Raw genomic sequence first — 20,950 nt, 5'->3', positions numbered from 1 at the left:
TTTTCCCTTGTCTTTTGTAATTTTTAAATACATGTTTTAATATTTTTCAAATGTTGGTTCTCTCTTTCACAGATTGAAAGTATAAAAACAAAAAGTGAGTAATTTAACGGCAATTATAAGGTAAATATTTTGTACTCTTTTCGTTACATTTCTATCACATTCACCTACTATTAGTTCCACTGCTTCACTTCTTTAACCCTCAGTTTCCTGCCTTTGCTACTTTCCTCATTCCTTTCTCTATTACCTACTTACTCAACTCCTTCCACTCTTTTTCTCAGTCCCTCTCTTCTCATAGTTCCTCAGTCTTGTTCACTCACTCCGTCTCTATTACTCTTAGTGTCTGTGAATTACTTTCCCACCTTTTTTTTTGGACCGCTTCCCGGGAAGTGGCCCGGTTCGCAAACCAGCAGCGTTACGGGAGTCCGCCATTTTGTGTTTCGGTCGAATCAAGATACAAGATGGAGGGCAAATAATGTTCAGAATGGGTAGAAGGGGGCACGGTAGATGTATCTTGACCCCCTTGGTTTTCTGAGGGTGGCTGAGGAGGACCATAGTTCTTCACTCTTGTTCACTCTCTCTGTTTCTATTAATGTCACTGTTTCTGACTGATCAAAAAATTTTTTTAAAAAAAAGAACAGTAACTATAAGGGAAGGAAACAGACAGTTATGTTAAAAGAAAGACAGCTATAGGGAGTAAACTAAGGATACTGTTACCCGCAATCCACTGCTGATGATGTTACTGACCATGTCATGAATGATGTAATATGTGACATCATCAGCAGTGGATTGTGGGTAACAGTATCTCTTGTTTACTCCCTAGAGCTGTCTTTCTTTTCACATCACTGTCTGTTTCCTTCCCTTATACTTACTGTTCTTTTTTTTAAAAAATAATTTTTTTGGTTAGCTTCCGGTTCGCGTACCGGGTAGCGCTCCGGGGAGCGAACTAAGAGAAATAGAGGTTGGCAGAGTTCCAAATATTCTACCAATTTTTTTATAACGGGGAGGTAGTTCTGAAAAGAACTTTTTTTTTTATGTTTTTGTTGTTTTATATTTTTTTTAGTATTTTTTGAACATTTTTTTACTTTTTTTGTATTTTCTGAACGTTTTTATATTTTTTTTGGTTTTTTTTGGGGGGGGGGAAACAAAAACGATCCATTGTAAAGGGCTCAACAGGAGCAACAAAAAAAAAAGAATTTATTTTTTGGGGCGTTTCGGACAAACATTAACATGATTCTGAATAGCTCTCATAATCAAAATGATGCTACTTTCCCTGTAGCAAATGAAATCGCCGCAGTGCACGCACACTTGCTTCACGTGCCCAAATAACATTTGAATGTTTGGGATCATCTCCCTCGCCTCTGGTCCCGACACCTCTGGAACAACCGATCTTCTTGCCATCGGAAGGGGATTTTGTTGCTCATCACGTAGCTGGGCAGCACTATAATTATTAGGATGCCACCTACTCATATGCCGATGCATAGTGTGATTGCCGTAACTGTATTTTTTTTCAGTTCCCCTTGACAGTCTATCACCGCATATACGGCAAAACACGTAGCGTGCATTTACTTTTTTTTGCCCCTCAGGAAATTTATAGAATTGCCAAATGTAGTTCTCTTTTCGATTATACCTCCTGGGCTCCTCTGGCAAAAACCTTGGCTCTTCCTCCTCTTCCTCCTCTTCCTGTTCTTCCTCTTCTTGTTGTAAAATTACTTCAGCAGGTGGTCCTCTCTTCTTTGGATTTGGTGGAGGTGGTGGGTTAGAACCAGCTGAAGCTACTAATGAAGCCATGTCACAATGTAAATAAAGGGTCTTTCTCTCACCAAGATGAAAGTCAGAGTGAGGAAAGAAGGAGGGGTTTTCATCATTTGGGAAAAGCAAAAGTTCTAAACCAATGAAAAGTGTTCATTTTAGATCACATGACCTAGTATTACATCATTAGGAAACCAAAAGTGAAATGAACCAATGAAAAGTGTTATTAACGAGTCACATGACCTGCTGTGTTTACGTTACGCGGTCGGCGCCGCGCCGCGGATCGCTTCCGGTTCACGTACCGCTGCGCTTCCGGGTACGCTAACGTAGCACGTCATATGACGTATCACGCGAGAACGCGAAACGTCATGCTGACGCGACGCGTCACGATGTTGTTTTCTAACACGACAGTTGCGCAAACGGAACGTTTACCGGTTCGCGGACTGGGTCGCGGCTCCGAATTGAGCTAACGGGAAGCTAACCGGTTCGCGTACCGGGAGCGAAACAATAAAAATAATTAAAAAAAATTGTATTAAAAACATGTAAAAAAATATTTTTCGATTTAAAGAAGAATACATTGTAAAGGTTTTGATATTTGCTATTAAAAAACCATTGAAATTCACTGAAAAAACCATAGGTTATAGACCATATATAGTTAGGAATTAGCATTTACAAAACCTTGAAAATTCACTGAAAAAACCATAGGTTATAGACCATATATAGTTAGGGATTAGCATTTACAAAACCTTATTTTACTCACACAAAACCATTGGAATTCCATATATAGTTAGTTGTACTAACTATATATCGCGCACCCGCAATCCACTGCTGATCATGTCACATATTACATCATTCATGACATGGTCAGTGACATCACTGATGACATCATTGATGACATCTCAAATGACATCACTGATGACATCACTGATGACATCTCAATGACATGACTGATGACATGACTGATGACATCTCATTTGACATTACTGATGACATCACTGATGACATCATTCATGTGATAATACGATGAACTTCTTCAGACTCTAAAATAACCTTAGATACACTCAGTGTAAACAGACCCTCACAGACTGTCACTCATCCATGGAGTTACTCACACACCTACTCAGTCATGCAAAGAATCAATTACACCTCCATTTCCTCAACTATACAGTTATACATACCTTACTTATTCAAACATATACTAACACATATTTACTCTCTTTTACAATCCCTGATACAAGTTCACAATGATCAATACAGCCACTCACACATTCACGGGCTCTTATGCACAGTTATTTATATATGTCAACTCTCACATGTACTGTGTTTTACATATGTTCTTACTTTGACATGTAGCACTCAGATATCCATTCACTCACCAATGCACTCAGTCAACCGCCCATACACCTGTTTCCACATGCACTTTTGAATCCATATATCTAGTGAATCAACTGCTTACACATCTATGCACAGAGTCATACACCTCCCAGCCACCCACACACACACTCAGTCTCCCATACAAATACATGGGCAACCAATCAATAACCCATATACTTACTCATATAGCTACTGATCAACACATGCAGCAGTTTACAGAACAACAGACATAATGATGCACAAATTAAGACAGTTTACTCACTAACCCATGCACTCAGTGACACACATTTAATCACTCACTCATACAGTCAGTCACACACCTACTAAATCCTTCATCCAGACACTTATACATCCACTCATTCTTCAATATGTAAGACATTTGAGATGTCATCAGTGATGTCATTTGAGATGTCATCAGTGATGTCATCAGTCATGTCATTGAGATGTCATCAGTGATGTCATCAGTGATGTCATTTGAGATGTCATCAGTGATGTCATCAGTGATGTCACTGACCATGTCATGAATGATGTAATATGTGACATGATCAGCAGTGGATTGCGGGTGCGCGATATATAGTTAGTACAACTAACTATATATGGAATTTCAATGGTTTTGTGTGAGTAAAATAAGGTTTTGTAAATGCTAATCCCTAACTATATATGGTCTATAACCTATGGTTTTTTCAGTGAATTTTCAAGGTTTTGTAAATGCTAATTCCTAACTATATATGGTCTATAACCTATGGTTTTTTCAGTGAATATATATATATATATATATCTCCAAACTTTCACAGTCACCACCACCCTCACGTTCCGGGTGCATAAATCCTGCGGGGGTAAGCCGCAACACAGGAAACCACAACGATGAACCGTAATCTTCGGCCAATAATGAGTGCACTCACAGGTATGTTATTATAGCAAATTTTTACTGCGCACGCCTCCAAGCACTGAATATATGTATATATATATATATATATATATATATATATATATATATATATATATATATATATATATATATATATATATATATATATACATATACATATATACGTATATATATGTATATATATATTTTTAAAATGTATGTAAGTTTAAAATGATCAAATAAATAAATATACATTATTACATTAATAATTGTTTGTAAAGTAAATGTATATTAAATCTTCTTCATTTAAAAAAAATGAAGTTTATTATTTAATATGTGCTATTTTATATATATATTTTTATATATATATATATATATAATTCGATATTTTGTACAACTATATTTTTAACATCGATATTGTTTTCCGATATTTTTGTCAGTGAACCATCCTAAATATTGTTTACATAAATATCACCCCATTGTAGTTAACAATAGAAAATCTACACCCAATTGGGAGATATTTTGGTAAAAAATATTTAAAATACAATATTTATGTCACTTTTTTAGTACAAGCTATTCTGACATACATACAAAGGTAATGTAACAGCTGACAATTACCATCATGTAACATCTTGAAGAGTACCTAATGTTCAAAACATACCTCTCTTTTGTATGCCTAATATAAATCTAATGAGGTATCAGAAAGTTGTTATTATTATTTTGGTCACGTTCCCATTTTATACTTTTTATATAAAGATGTCTGAATATGTGCCTTACGAGATTTGCCCCTCCTTTACCTTTATTTTGGAAATCGTTTGGCAAAATCACAAGTTATGACGTGTCTCATCATTGGTATATGAGTTCTGCATGCAAAATGTCCATTCCTGGATATCTTCTTTGGGCATTGCAAATTCTTCTAATATTTCCAAGGAGGATTTCAGCATCTTTCTTACAATTAAATGATCAAATTGCCCTCCACTATCTCTTACTCCCACCATCTCTAGGTTTGTCAAGGAGACATGGAATATGAGTGCAGTACAGCTTATGTGATAGCTGATATCACTTATTCTTTCCACATGTCTTGCCATACTTTGAAAGGGCAGCTAAATAATTTTAATATGCTCTGTTTTAAAACTTTTCATTGTTTTGTTCCATCAATTGGTCTCTTGCTCGCCCTTCAAGGCTCACAGCAAATTAGGAGTGAACTATAAGTTCCCCCTCACTAGGAGGAGCATCCTTCATTTCCTAGGAACACTCAAATGAACAGATTAAATTGCAGACCTTGAACGTTGGCCTTGAAAAGCGAGATAATGTATTAAATCCCAGATTTAATATGCTCCTAAGAAAATTAAAGTTTTATCAATGACACTTGCTTAGGCCATACAATTTTAGTTTTAGTTACCTCTTGTCTTCAATGTAAAGACCACACCAGCATGAAAAACAACCATGACAATGGTTGACTTTAAGCATTAGACTCAACATTACTTCTGAGGCCCTCTAGAGCTTGCCAGAGGGGGAGAATGGATGTTTCCAGTGTCAATGCAAAGATCACACCAGCAAGAAAAACATCAATGTAGGGTGCCTGACAATGGTTGGCATTAAGCATTAGACTCAACATTACTACTGAGGGACTCTAGAGCTTGCCAGAGGGGGAGGATGGATGTTTCCAGTGTCAATGCAAAGATCACACCAGCATGAAAAACATCTATTTAGGGTGCCTGACAATGGTTGGCATTAAGCATTAGACTCACGATTACTACTGAGGCCCTCTAGAGCCTGACAGAGGGGGAGGATGGGTGTTTCCAGATAAGTGTCTCCCATATACTTATCAGATATTGATCATGTTTAAATTCTGTTATCATCTTGTACTGCATACTAAGACCTCAAAAATATGGTGTTTCCATAACCACCTTATGGATAAATTATTTCATATCTGAGAGGTACTAAGGTCAATCCTGGCAATGGTGGTAGCATTTGGAAGTCACTTTCTTTGGAATAATTCACTGTCATGAAAACAATGTATAAGTCCCTTGCAGTGGCGCAACTTGAACCACATTTTTTTTTGGGGGGGGGGGCTAATAAAAATTTGGGGGGTAATTCTTACAGCAATATGCAGAGTGGAGATGCAGGGGCTCTAAGAAGGGGTGAATTCACAACAAATCCTAGTTAACAAGTAATTGGTCTTTTAAATACCTGTGAAGTTCTCAAGTACGGTTGCAGTAAGACGGTCGCCAGCCCGGGCTGACACACACGACGGGGGGGGGGGCTGAAGCCCTTTGAGCCCAATGGGCGTTGCACGCCTGGTCCCTTGCAGCCTTACCTATGAAAAACATCTCCTCTCATCCATTCATTTGAAGCCCCTGTTCAGAGTCTCTGTAAATGTGTGCCATATTTTCCAGGCTAAGAACTTTCTCAAGGTTTTACCAGAGCATGTCTGCTTCAAGCAGCAGGTTGCTACAATGCAACTAAGCTTCAGTCACAGCTGTCACTATGAATCGCTCAGCCTTAGTGTACCCTAAGGCATACACCCAATACCCTTGAAAATACCTCTGTAGCACCCCTCTGGGTCAATCACTTACACTGCACAAGCTTTCTCTGGTGAGGCAGCTCTCGATCATTCATTCACTTTTGCAAACCTGCAGGGCAGCCGCAGCCCGTACAGGTAAGACCGATGGGATAGTGGGGGTCAATTTCAAGGGACGACCACAAGGGAAAATTAATTAAATAATCATTTTTTGCTTGTGGTCATCTCTAGAACTCCCCCAACCCGGCCCCACTGTCCCACCACTCTTACCTGCACGCCCCACGGCTGTTGCAGGGAAATGGTTCCTACAACCACTTTCTCATTAAATGGTTGCCTGTGTGTGCAGAACAATGGATCTGAATATGAACTTCAATGAACGTGGCTTAAGGGGGAAGCTTAAAGCCGCTCTCTTTGAATTTGAATACATTAGCTGCCATGTGAGTATATCCTACTCATGGCTGGGGAGAAGGGTCACAGCGATCGTCATTTGTGTGACTATAGTATGCTGTAAGAGCTTCTATTCTGTACTGTGTTTTAATTGCAGCCTTCTTGTGTGCATGTTTCCTGAGGGGCTGCTGCTTCGGTTCTCTGCTTCTTGTAGCCATGTTGTGGCCCGAAGTTAAGGATGTATGACGTTACAACGCATACTATTACAACGCATGCTTTTACAACACATTTTTAACAACGCAAGTAACTTTACAACGCATAACTTTACAACGCATACTTTTACAACGCGAAATAGTGTAAACATAGAAAAGTACCATTACAACGAAAACACATATTACGCATACCATTATAACGCATAAAAATATATATATATATATATTTTTTAAATTTTGTCAAATAAAACCTGGCACAGGATGCAGGGAAAATAGGAGTTTTGGGTAGGGAAGTGTATTAAAATGTTATAAAAAACTGCACGTAAATTTTTCGAAAAAATAAGGTTCTTTAATAAATGAATGCTCGCGTATTAAAATGAATACTTGAGTATTAAAATAAATACTCACCGGTTAAATTTTTTTATTTTTTTTAAACGCACAATTTAAAATTAACATTTCAAATAATAAACGAGTAAAGAAAATAGGTCTACGAAATAACCCACTGTTTACAAACACATACCAGCCATTTTGAATTATGTGGATAAGAAAATAGTCCTACAACACTTTTCATGAACGTAACACCAAAACAATGAAAACAAAATGGATGCCAAAACGCAACTCGAAACTTAAAATAACACTTTTAAAAACTAATTTTTAAATAGCATGTTTACACAGCAAATAAAAGGATTTGAAAAGCGTTTTAAAACGCTGGTTTTCACAAAAAAGAACACACAAACAGAAACCTATAAATACGAGCAAAACACCATTTTGAAACCAGTTAATTATCAACTACCAGAGAGAGCAGACGCCATATACTGACCCTCTAACCTTTTCACACAACAACGACCCAGACTCATTGAAAAACAGATATTTCCCCCAAACAAGTAAGTATATAAAATAATAATATCATAGAAAGTATTTAAGCATAATAAATAAATATTTGAAATTAACACATGAATTTAATTTAATTTCAGATTTGCCATACTTTCCTGATTGGGAATAAGGAATATTTACAAGATAATCCTAAAATACAGTGATAAGTAAGTACCAATAAATAATAATCATCAGTTTATAAATTAAGTAAAATAAAAGCAAAATAATATTAATTCAAATGTGGTAACATAGAAATAATGTTTAAATAGCAGCAAAGCTAATTATTTCTAATTTATAAAAACAAGCTTGCTAAAAGTCAATAGATATAAAAATATAGTATATGGGTGCTATTTAGTATTCTAACTCCAGAAACATGCAGCAGTAGGGAAAGTGAGGGATAGTGTATGAATGCGACTTACTGTTCTAACTCCAGTAAGGTGCAGCAGTATGGAAAATGAGGGATAGAGTAGGAATGCAATTTAGTATTGTAACTCCTGAAAGGCGCAGCAACAGAGAAAGTGAGAGGTAGTATAGGGGTTCTATGTACCTCTCTAACTCCAGGAAGGTGCAGCAGGGAAAATGAGTGATATTGTAGTGGCACAATTTTCTATGGTAACTCCTGGAAAGCACAGCAGCAGGGAAAGTGAGGGAAAGTGTACAGGTATACAGTCATCTGAACTTTTTAACTGAATAAAAACATTCAACAATATATTCTTTCTTTTCAATCTTTACAGATTCACAACTACCATCCAAAGAAAAGCAAATCAAAGTAAATACAAAGAAAACTGTTTAAAGAAAAAGTTAATACCGCAAACGAAAAAGGTAACACAGAGTAAAATTCAACTTTATAAAACAAAACATAGAGTAATATTTTTGCTTTGTAACTGAAGGAGTGTGCAGCTGTAGGGAAAGTGAGGGATAGTGAAGGGGTTTAATTTTCAATTCAAACTCTAGGATATTTAAACAATAGGCAAAAAGATAGATAGTGCACAGGAAAACAGTCATATTATCATTTAAAAAAAATAGAAACAAAGCTATAACATAATATTTCTTGTCAAACATTGCAGAATCTCAAGTACCAAACAAAGCAAGAAAAAATCAAAACCAAAAACAGAGATTAACCGGAGAAGGAAGAAACACCAGAGTCAAAAGGTAAAAGAAATCAAAATGCAACTGTATAAAATTAAATAAAAACAATACATTAGCATTGTAACTCCAGGAAGATGCAGCAGTAAAGAAAGCGAGGGATAGAGTAGGGGAGCAATTTACTAATCTAACTCCAAGAAGGTGCAGCAGTAGGGAAAGTGAAGGATAGTGTAGGAATGCAATTTACTATCATTTTTTTGTAAAGTAAAGCGTTGTAAAGGTACTTGCGTTGTTAACCCCTTCCATGCTGATGACGAACCCCAGCCGTCACGCTCCACGGTGCTCGTGTGCTGATGACGGCTGGGGTTCGTCACGGCCCCGCCCTGTTCTTTTGTTTACCGCACAGCGGCGGAATCGGCCCAGCATGGAAGGGGTTAAGTAGGACAAAAAAGTGCTGGATAGTGTAGGGGTAAAAATTACTATTCTAACTCCAGGGGGGTGTAATAGTAGGGTAAGTGCTGGATAGTGTAGGGGTAAAAAAATTATTATTCTAACTCCAGGGGGGTGAAATAGTAGGTTAAGTGCTGGATAGTGTAGGGCTAAAAATTACTATTCTATCTCCAGGGGGGTGTAATAGTAGGGTAAGTGTTGGATAGTGTAGGGGTAAAAATTACTATTCTAACTCCAGGGAGGTGAAATAGTAGGGTAAGTGCTGGATAGTGTAGGGGTACAAATTACTATTCTAACTCCAGGGGGGTGTAATAGTAGGGTAAGTGCTGGATAGTGTAGGGGTAAAAATTACTATTCTAACTCCAGGGGGTGAAATAGTAGAGTAAGTGCTTAATAGTGTAGGGGTAAAATTTACTATTCTAACTCCAGGGGGGTGAAATAGTAGGGTAAGTGCTGGATAGTGTAGGGATAAAAATTACTATTCTAACTCCAGGGGGGTGAAATAGTAGGGTAAGTGCTGGGTAGGGTAAGTGCTGGATAGTGTAGGGGTAAAAATTACTATTCTAACTCCAGGGGGGTGAAATAGTAGGGTAAGTGCTGGATAGTGTAGGAGTAAAAATTACTATTCTAACTCCAGGGGGGGGTGAAAAAGTAGGGTAAGTGCTGGATAGTGTAGGGGTAAAAATTACTATTCTAACTCCAGGGGGGTGTAATAGTAGGGTAAGTACTGGATAGTGTAGGGGTAAAACTTACTATTCTAACTCCTGAAAGGTGCAGCAGTAGAAAAAGTGAGGGATAGTGTAGGAATGCAATTTACTATTCTAACTCCTGAAAGGTGCAGCATTATATAAAGTGAGGAATAGTGTAGGAATGCAATTTACTATTCTAACTCCAGGAAGACATAGCTGTAGGGAAAGTGAGTGATAGTGTAAGAATGCAATTTACTATTCTAAGTCCTGGAAGGTGCAGCCGCAGGGAAAGTGAGGGATAGTGTAGGAATGCAATTTACTATTCTAACTCCAGGAAGGTGCAGCAGTAGGGAAAGTAAGGGATAGTGTAGGAATGCAATTTACTATTCTAACTCCTGGAAGGCGTAGCAGCAGAGAAATTGAGGGATAGTGTAGGAATGCAAATTACTAATCAAATAGTGCAGCAAAAAACAGTCATATAAACATTTCTGAAAAATGAAAACATGCTATAACATATTCTATCTTTTCCAACATTGCAGAATCTCAAGAACCAAAGAAAGCAGCGAAAACCCAATACCAGAAACACAGATTACCGAAAAAGGAAGAAAGACCACACTAAAAAGGTAAAACAAAACAAAATGCAACAGTTTGAAACTAAACATCAATTTAAACATTAGCATTATAACTCCAGAAAAGGTGCAGCAGTAGGGAAAGTGAGGGATAATGTAGGAATGCAATTTACTATTGTAACTCCAGGAAGGCATAGCAGTAGAGAAAAGGAGGGATAGTGTAGGGTTACTATGTAATTTTTTTACTCCATAAAGGTACAGCAGAAAGGAAAGTGAGAGATAGTGAAACTCTAGAGTATTACAGCAGTAGACAAAAAGATAAATAGTGCAGCAAAAAACAGTCATATAAAGATTTCTAAAAAATGAAAACATGCTATAACATATTCTATCTTTTCCAACATTGCAGAATCTCAAGAACCAAAGAAAGCAGAGAAAACCCAATACCAGAAACACAGATTACCGTAACACAATTACCGTAAAAGGAAGAAAGACCACACTTAAAAGGTAAAACAAAACAAAATGCAACAGTTTGAAACTAAACATCAATTTAAACAATAGCATTATAACTCCAGGAAGGTGCAGTAGTAGAGAAAGTGAAAGATAGTGTAGAGGTACAATTTTCTATTCTAACTCCAGGAAGGTGCAGTAGTAGGGTAAGTGAGGGATAGTGTAGGAATGCAATTTACTATTCTAACTCCTGGAAAGCGTAGCAGTAGAGAAAGTGAGGGATAGAGTAGGGGAGCAATTTACTATTCTAACTCCAAGAAGCTGCAGCAATAGGGAAAGTGATGGATAATGTAGGAATGCAATTTACTATTCTAACTCCTGGAAGGTGCAGCAGTACAGAAAGTGGGGGATAGAGTAGGGGAGCAATTTACTATTCTAACTCCAGGAAGGTGCAGAAGTAGGGAAAGTGAGGGATAGTGTAAGAATACAATTTACTATTCTAACTCCAGGAAGGTGTAGCAGTACAGAACGTGAGGGATAGAGTAGGGTAGCAATTTACTATTCTTACTCCAGGAAGGTGCAGGAGTAGGGAAAGTGAGGGATAGTGTAAGAATACAATTTACTATTCTAACTCCAGGAAGGCGTAGCAGTAGAGAAAGTGAGGGATAGTATAGGGATGCAATTTACTATTCTAACTCCAGGAAGGGGTAGCAGTAGGGAAAGTGAGTGATAGTGTAAGAATGCAATTTTAAATAGTGACAAAATTAACTTTTTTTCTCAACATTTTTTTCCAGATAATGTCAACTCAAGAAACTGCAACCTACATTAAATCAAAGAAAGGAAACCGCTTGTTAACACATGCAGGATATATATATTGTAAAGAAAGGATAAGTGAACCACGTAGACATTGGAGATGTGTGCAATTTTACTCATCCCATTGCAGTGGCAGAGCAGTTACCCTTGGTGAAACCATTATTACAACAACAGACCATAATCACTCTGCCTCTGCAATGGAGATAGAAGTCAGAGAAACAATTATTGAAATGAAAGAAATTGCATGCACCTCCGATGACTCTACTGGATCTATTTTAAGAGAGGTTGCACAGCATGTCCCCAGTCATATTGCTAGTAGTATGCCTATTATACCCAATTTGCGGCGAATTATACAAAGACAAAAGCAGGCAAGTAATACACATACTACAACTCCTCATACCTTTTCTGACATACGAATTCCTGATGAACTCACTATCTCTTTTTCTAATGAACCATTCCTCCTGCATGACAACCAAAACCCTCAAAAAAGGATTCTTATCTTTAGTACACCCCGCAACCTTGTTAAGTTAGAGAACAGTGAAATATGGATGATGGATGGGACGTTTAAAAGTACACCCCATCCTTTCACCCAAATTTACACTATTCACGCAAAGATTAACCACAATGTAATTCCCTTAGTTTATAGTTTGCTACCTGATAAGCAATCTGCAACCTACACTGAGCTTTTATCAGTGATTAAAAGCAAAACATCCAATAAAAGTCCTAGGAAGATAATTGTTGATTTTGAATTGACCATGATCAATGTGATCACTAAAACGTACACGGATACCCAAATTCAGGGATGTTTTTTTCATTTTTCCCAGGCATTCTGGCATAAATTACAAAAAACATCCCTGGTTACAGATTACTCAACTGACAGCAAACTACAGTTCGAATAAAAAAAAATAACAGCTCTTTGTTTTGTTCCTCCTGAAAGTGTAGACGAGTACTACACTGCAATTACTGAATCAGAATTTTTTATCGAAAATGAAGATAAATTGGCACCCTTATTAAATTATTTTGAAGACACATGGATTGGGCATCTAAACAGATCGGGTAACAGGAGGAAGCCACGTTTCCATGTGGAGTGGTGGAACTGCTACACGAGCTGTTTAGAAGGAGAAGCAAAAACAAATAATGCCATAGAGGGATGGCATAACTCCTTCAACCATACAACTGGCAAACCACACCCCAACTTCTACTCATTTTTGGAAACTTTGAAGAAGGAGCAAAGTTTTCAAGAAATGAGAATCTCTCAAACATTAACTGGTAGCCTAAACCCACGCATTTATAAAAAATCAAAGGAAATGTCTGAGAGACTATTGGCTATTCTACAACAGTTTTTGTTGTGTGTGACTTTAGACTACCTGGATAATGTTGCTAACATTCTACATTTATAAATCTAAGTTACACCTTACTTTCCATGCTTTTACCTAAATTATTTAAATAATTCAATTCAATTGACTAACTTTTTTCTAAATTATTTTTAAAAAAATTACGTCGGGTCAGCTTACCTGTAGATGTCTTCTTTCTTTTTCTTCATCTTCTTTTTCCAAAAGGAATCCTTTTGTTTTGCATAATCCAGTATAACAAGCAATCCTAAAATGTTCCTAACCATTCCTTTAAAAATGCATTTTAAAAAAATATATATATATCTTCTTGAATCGAATACATCATATTCTATAAACGGCTTGTTTTTGAATCCTCTTATTGAAACTCTTTTTCAAAGTGAATATTGGAACCCATGTGCAAATTATTGTATACTCAAAAAATAAACAATCCAATGACCATTGAAATCCATTTACTTTCAAGATCCATTTCGAAAGTAATCCAAAGTCAACGGAATCCAAAATCTTCCCAACTGCATCCGGAAATTTGTTCAAAGTCTACGTAATCCATTTTCTTTCAATTACCATTTCTAAATATTTCCAAAGTCCACGAAATCCATGTTTTCTCCCTGTCCATCTTGAAAAGTTTCCAAAGTCCATATGCATCCCGATAGTAATCCAAAGTCCACAAAAACCATGTTCTTTCAAACTCCATTTTGAACGAATACCAAAATCCATGTCCTTCTTGATAGTAATCCTTACTCGACGAAATCCATCTCATCTCAGATCCATATCCTTCTTGATAGTAATCCTTACTCGACGAAATCCATCTCATCTCAAATCCATATCCTTCTTGATAGTAATACTTACTCGACGAAATCCATCTCATCTCCATGTCCATCTTGAAACTTTTCCAAAGTCCATGTTCATCTTCATATAAATTCAAAGTCCACGAAATCCATGTTATTTCTCCGACCATCTTGAAAGGTATCCAAAGTCCGTGTACATCCTGAAAGTGAAACATTGTGCACGAAATCCAAAAACATTCTAACTCCATTCTTAAATAATACCCACTCCTACAAATCCATATTATTACAATCTCTATGTACCAAGGTTTCAAAAGCACTCTGAAATCATTTTTTTCAAAATTTGAAAACTTGTTCAAATCCATATTTTCAATAAACAAACATAATTCTAAATTAATATCCCAAATAATTCAAAAACCACAAAACAAGCTGTCTTAAAATCAAATGTATTCTATGTTCTTTTAGATTTTTTTTAGAAATGCATTTTTATATAATAACTTTTCTCAATCTGTAAAATCATCAGACTTCCTACAATCAAATTACCATTCACCTTTCTGTAACAAAATACAACCATATATTAAACATGGACCTCTTATTTACAGCAACCCGACAAAGGCATAATCTACCAACATGATCGGCGACATACTAAAATAACTTCTTAAACATTAAATTTTTCATATGAAACCTCTCCTTATCCTTTCTTTACAATATATATATTCACTGTAACTTTGTAATATTTATAAATAAAGTATTTAAAGTTTCCTACCTGAGCGCAGATCTGCTTCCTGCTGCTTCCTCCTTCGACGCTCTTCAAAATGGCCGCTTGCATGGACGTTTACGCGTCGACGTCATCAGGAGCTTCAAAGATCAAAAAAGGACTATTATTTTTTTGTTTAATAAACGTATTAATTTATTTTTTAATAAATGTTACATTCCATTAAAAATGTTTCAAAAATTATACAAAAATTTGAAAAACATATTCAAATGCTATAATATTTTTTTAATAAAAATACTAAAAGGAAACCTTTCTTGTCTTTGTTATTATTAATGTTATTTTTTTATCTTTCATTTGTTTATATATTAAAAGTCATAGTAAATAATGAAAAAATATACTTACCTCTATGCTTATTCCATTTCCGTCCCAAACTACCATAATCTTCTTTTTAATCAACTTCATTTGTTTATATATTAAAAGTCATAGTAAATAATGAAAAAATATACTTACCTCTATGCTTATTCCATTTCCGTCCCAAACTACCATAATCTTCTTTTTAATCAACTTGCAAAGTTGTTCCGCGGGATTCATCTATTCAACTATGGAAATAAATAAAGGACAAAACTCTCCACTAAGTACAATGCAAAAGCGTGGGAAAATGTTATTTTAGAATTCTTTTTCATACTTTAAATAATTTTTTAATATCTTTTATATTTTCTTTCTTTACATTTCTTATTTTTATATATTTTCCATAAATGTTTTGTTTAAAAATATGTTTTTTTTTTTAACAAATAATATATTTCATATTTTTAACTTGAGTATGAATAATTTTCTTGGAGTATTAATTATTGTTTTAAATGTATTAATATTATTTAAATTTATACTTAATTTTTTTTTGAGTATTAATATTTAAAAAAAATTTATCATCCCTTAATTTAAATATAAATTCAATTTAAATATTAAATTTTTTAATTACCTTTAAAATCTTTCAACTAATTATAAAATAAATACATTTTAAATATAAATACTAAAGAATACATTTTATATATTTCTAACTACTTACTTTAGTAACTTGTTACTTGAGTATTAATATTATTAACAGTAAAAAGATATTTTAAAACCCTTATTTAAATTATAAATAAATGTGATTATTTATTTAATATATACAATGTATATTAATAAAAGTAACATTTAATAAATAAAAAATATATATATTATTAAGAATATATTTAATATTTTTACCTTTAGTATTAAAAATTATTATTATTTTTAAAAATGTATTATTCTTATTTAATAATATTTTTATTTGTTACTAGAGTATTAATACAAGAAAGATATTAATTAAACCTAAATAAAAAAAAAATTGTAATCATAACTTAATTAAAATTAAAAAAAAAAAAAAAAACAATATAAAAAAGAATACTTACGTTGTAAAGACTTGCGTTGTAATGACATCTGCGTTGTAATGGCAGGCGTTGTAAAATCATGCGTTGTAAAAGCACTTGCGTTGTAAAAGTTGCATTGTAATAGTAGTGCGTTGTAAACGTTGCGTTGTAAAGGATGTTCCCCCCGAAGTAATGACGTTATTAAGTCAATGTCCCTACATGGTTGTGTGTGTAGGAATTTGCAATGTACTTTTGATGTCCTCATCACTGCAATTGAATGATTAGCTAATAATTAGCACTTGACAGCCACAACCCATAACATGTGCAGAAATATTGGACACATTTAAGACAATAAATCACACTTTAAAACATATTCTAAGCCAATTAAGACAAAACGTTTGTCTAAGCTTAGGGTGGACTAGAACAAATCCAGCCTTATTAACATCTTTCACTACCCAAATGCTCTCTACTATCCATGTTTTTTTTTAGTGTGTTTGAGTAAGTCTTCATACCTTATTCACTAGTACTTTGCCGTCAGTGTGCTGACGTTGCTTGTACCACCATGGGCCATTTATTATCAACATGGGTATTTGTGCCACTTTTTCAAGCACTGGTGAGTATCATTTCAATTATTTCTGCACTACTTTTCAGACTTTAAAGCACCTTGCACCTCAGATAATATATTTCAAGTTAAGTATGCAAAAACCTTTACTTCATTAAGAATACGTTTAAACTGAACAAACACATACAGTAAAACATCTATAAAGAAAGCCTTAACAAGAGGAGGTCACCTAGGTGTGGTTTGCTCTTTTGAACAGACAAAGTCTGTTTTGAATAGTATTTAACATTTCAAGAGACAATTTGCTGGGAGGGCTCTAGTTATAAAAAGCACCCCGGGCATAAAGTACATCTTGATATAGTTCACCATTCCCATACCTGCCAACTTGAAGAACAATCTCACGTGTGAGGAGGGGGCGAGGCCTTGAAAGGGGCGGGAACTCGTGCCGAGAAGTACCTACAAGGCCCTTTTGAACCCAACCATGCCCCCAAGCTGCCTGATCCCAAAATAAAAAACTTGCTGAGACCGGTGCTACTGTCCTGATTTTTTTTTACACCTCCTAATGGACTTCAGTAGTTCAAAACCTCAGAAAACCATTTACAGTGATTTTCAGCTTGTTTTCCCTGCCACCATGTGATATCGGTTCCCCACCAGGAGACCGTGTGATGGTCGCTGATATTGTGTGTCACACGGTGGCACCATGTGAGTTGGAAGTTATGCATTCCAATCCAGAAATATTGTAATTCTCCCCATCTACAGAGACCTTTTGCCAGGACATCTAAAGGGAAGGGGGTTTGGGGGGTATGAGGGGTTTGGGGGGGATATTACTATCATTAATATTTGTAGTTTTGGGTGGAAGGACACTCCCAAATATTCTATCGATCATTGTGTTTACTTAAACACATATCTTTGTCTTGGTCGGGTGCCACTCCTATGCCACCTTATTTCTGGTAATTAACTTTAAATCAACACCGCCCTAAAGCTCAGGGTTTCTGTTAGCAATACCAGAACTGATGGCACCGACTTGGCCAGAAAACATAAGAGGTCATCTGGAATCAGAGTCAGTTTTGTGTAGATGGTTAATGTAGGCAGTCCCTTATTGGCTCAATAATTATGTATTTTGTATTTTACATGAGAGTTTCCATGGGCAGGGTAACGCTACAGGATATCTGGGGCAGCTCTGTCTCGTCCGTATTGCCAGGACTACTGTGTTCAGACTTTCAGCTTTGTAGAAGGGCTTTTTTTTTTGTGCCCTCAGTGCGTGCGCTCAACCCGGTGTGGGCAACCAACCCTGTGCGTGCCCCCTTATATGGCCTATTTTATAATTAATAATAATAATAATAATAATAATCCACATTTGTAAAGCGCACAATCACCCGTAAGGGTCTCTAGGCGCTGGGGGCCGTCGGGAAGATTAAGCTAGCTATTGACTCCTATCGGTAGGTTGCTGTGATCTTGCCCCGTGTCTTGAATGTCTGCCGCAAGAATGCTAGGGTCTGGAACTGTGCCACCAAACTGTACAATCAAAGAAAAATCTCCCTCATCTTATACGGTTCCTTTATTTTTTGAGCTTATGGATTTGCTGAGGATCTACAGAACCAAAGCGGCCAAGATATACAAAAGTGTGAACTCTTAAAGCGTGCTCTGAAACTTTTTTGAAATTTTTATAATGGTAAAACTATTAAACAGATTTATACCAAACCTAAACAAGAAGTGGCAAAGCCAATAGCTTGCAGCAATGTCCATGCTATAGGCCTTGCCAATGTGAATGTGTTTTAGCCATGTTGTCTGGCAGCACATCTGCTGTTCGGCATGGCTGAAAGTTACTGAAAACTCAGAATTACAGGATGTTGAGCCGACGCTGAGTCTTTTCACCCCCTCATGTTGACTCCTAACACAAAAAAACACTATGAAGTGGCCTGCGATGGCCACATCATAGCACCTTTTTGAGTGACTATCAGCCATGCTGAACAGCAGATGTGCTGCTAGACAACATGGCTAAAAGACATTCACATTGACAAGTTCAATAGCTCGGGTATTGCCGAGATCTATTGGCTTTGCCAATCCTTGTTCAGTGTTGACTGGGTCTTGCTGAACAAATGTGGAAGTGATAGTGAGAAACAGTTGAGGAACTTTGAAGTGAAGCCAGTATGTGGCGTAATGGCCAGAGCTGCCAACAAGGAAAATGTGGAACAAGGTTTGAATCTCAAGATCGGCTGAACAATTTGTGATTCTGTGCAAATTACTTACTCTTTCCGCTGCCTATGACAATGAATTTGTCATTGTGTAATGTAACTGATGAGCACTGAAAGTGATCCAATACCATCGGCTGGTGTTAACACCATGACAAAATGCAGGACGGAACAAAAGCTCCAATACCATAGGATTGTGCAACAACAAAAAAAAGCAGCAATGAGGGCAGTGGTGGTGGGGGACGGGCAAGCAGGAAAGCAGGAGAGGATGGGGAGATGGGGAAGCAACAACAGGAGAAATAAAACCTTAACTGAAGCAGGATCAGTGCCAAAATTGAATGTGTCATTGTGAAATGTAACTGGTGAGCACTTAGAGCATCCAATACCATGGACTTGTGTTTGCGCTATGGCAAGACGGAGAACGAAGCAAGCACTCCAATAGCATCGGATCATGCACAAAAAAACGTGCTGTTCGTGTTTTAACAACTTTTTAGGGAATGCATTTGTTTATGTACACACACATGCATTTTAGTGGTATGGGTGTATGTGTTCTAGGGAGACAGCCTTAAAACACAAGTACTCCTATGGAGTACAAGGAGAAGGCATGATGCCCACATACCAAGACAAACGGTATCAAAGAAAATCAGAGCGACTCGGAAGTTTACCAGTGGTAGGAGATAAGCAGACTGTAAGCCTACAGACAGAACACAACACTTCTCTTCAAGACAGCACATGCTCTATCTAGCCTAGACTTAAAACAACAACTTTCCGAGTAAAGGTTGACTTTTATGCCAAGCCACAGGTAAATCCAGAGAGCGGTTTCGGCTGTAGGTATGAGCAAAATGTCCTATAGGAACTAACATTGTAAAACAAACATTGCCTTTCACCCACGTAACTTTTTTTTGCCCAGCACAGATCTGAGAGAATATTGGCTGGCCAGACCTTAGGCTACCAATTGACTGAAATGGGTTTTAATATGCATTTTCAAGGAAAAATACAGCATAACAATAACTAGACAACGGCAACAGCACATTAAAGAAAGTATAGGGTTTGCATTTAACTATCAAACGCCTTTGATTGGGTAGATGCAGACCTGGATGAGATGAGGAGGGGTAGGAGGGTTCACAGCTGTCTATGACACATTATAGTACTGTACATGCTGTACAACATCCAATTAGCAGTACTAGTGAGCAACTGTCAGGCTGCATTAGTCCATGCTGTGCTGCCCTTCCGTGTAAGACTAGTGGATTAGGTATGGCACTTTGAAGTTAGATTTTTCCCTTCATGGCAGCCAAATGAGAGCTTTTAGGGTAATGGCGTTATTAGTTAGGCTGTAGCTGTATTTTAAGTGGTAGGTCATGACTACTGGGATGACATAAATATTTTGAGGTAAAAGAGGAGGAGCGGTCCTCTTGCGGCTGGTGGAGGTGGTGGAAGACAGAATTAGTGACAGAGTTAGTCTGGAGAGTGAAGAAAGGGTCGCTTTCAATCAGAACATCAAGATTACTAGCTTCTGATATGGGTTGTGGGTAAGAACCAAGGAACTCAGGGCCTGATTCACAAAGGGCCTCCACACTCATGGTGGAGGCCCCGCAGTAGTGGTGGAATCTCCGCACTCAGGATGGAATCTCCGCAGTGAGAATTCTCATTGCGGAGATTCCATCCTGAGTGTGGAGACTCCCTCACGACCGTGGGGCCTCCGTCACTAGTGCAGAGGCCATGTGTGATATATGTGTTATATTCCTTTGTTTAAACTCCTCACCAGTGATTCAACTCAAATTACATTTCTGTACAAAATGCTTGAAAAGCCAGTCCATGGGCCTTTTTTCAACATTTTGACGCATGGCAGCATAGCAAGCCTTCCTGCTGCATTGCTGTGTGTCAAAAGAAAAGGGCAGGCATGCACTCTATCTACAAGATACGG

This window comes from Lissotriton helveticus, chromosome 7, assembly GCF_964261635.1.
Source record: "Lissotriton helveticus chromosome 7, aLisHel1.1, whole genome shotgun sequence".
Classification (NCBI taxonomy): domain Eukaryota; kingdom Metazoa; phylum Chordata; class Amphibia; order Caudata; family Salamandridae; genus Lissotriton; species Lissotriton helveticus.
This window is presented reverse-complemented; position numbering follows the sequence as displayed.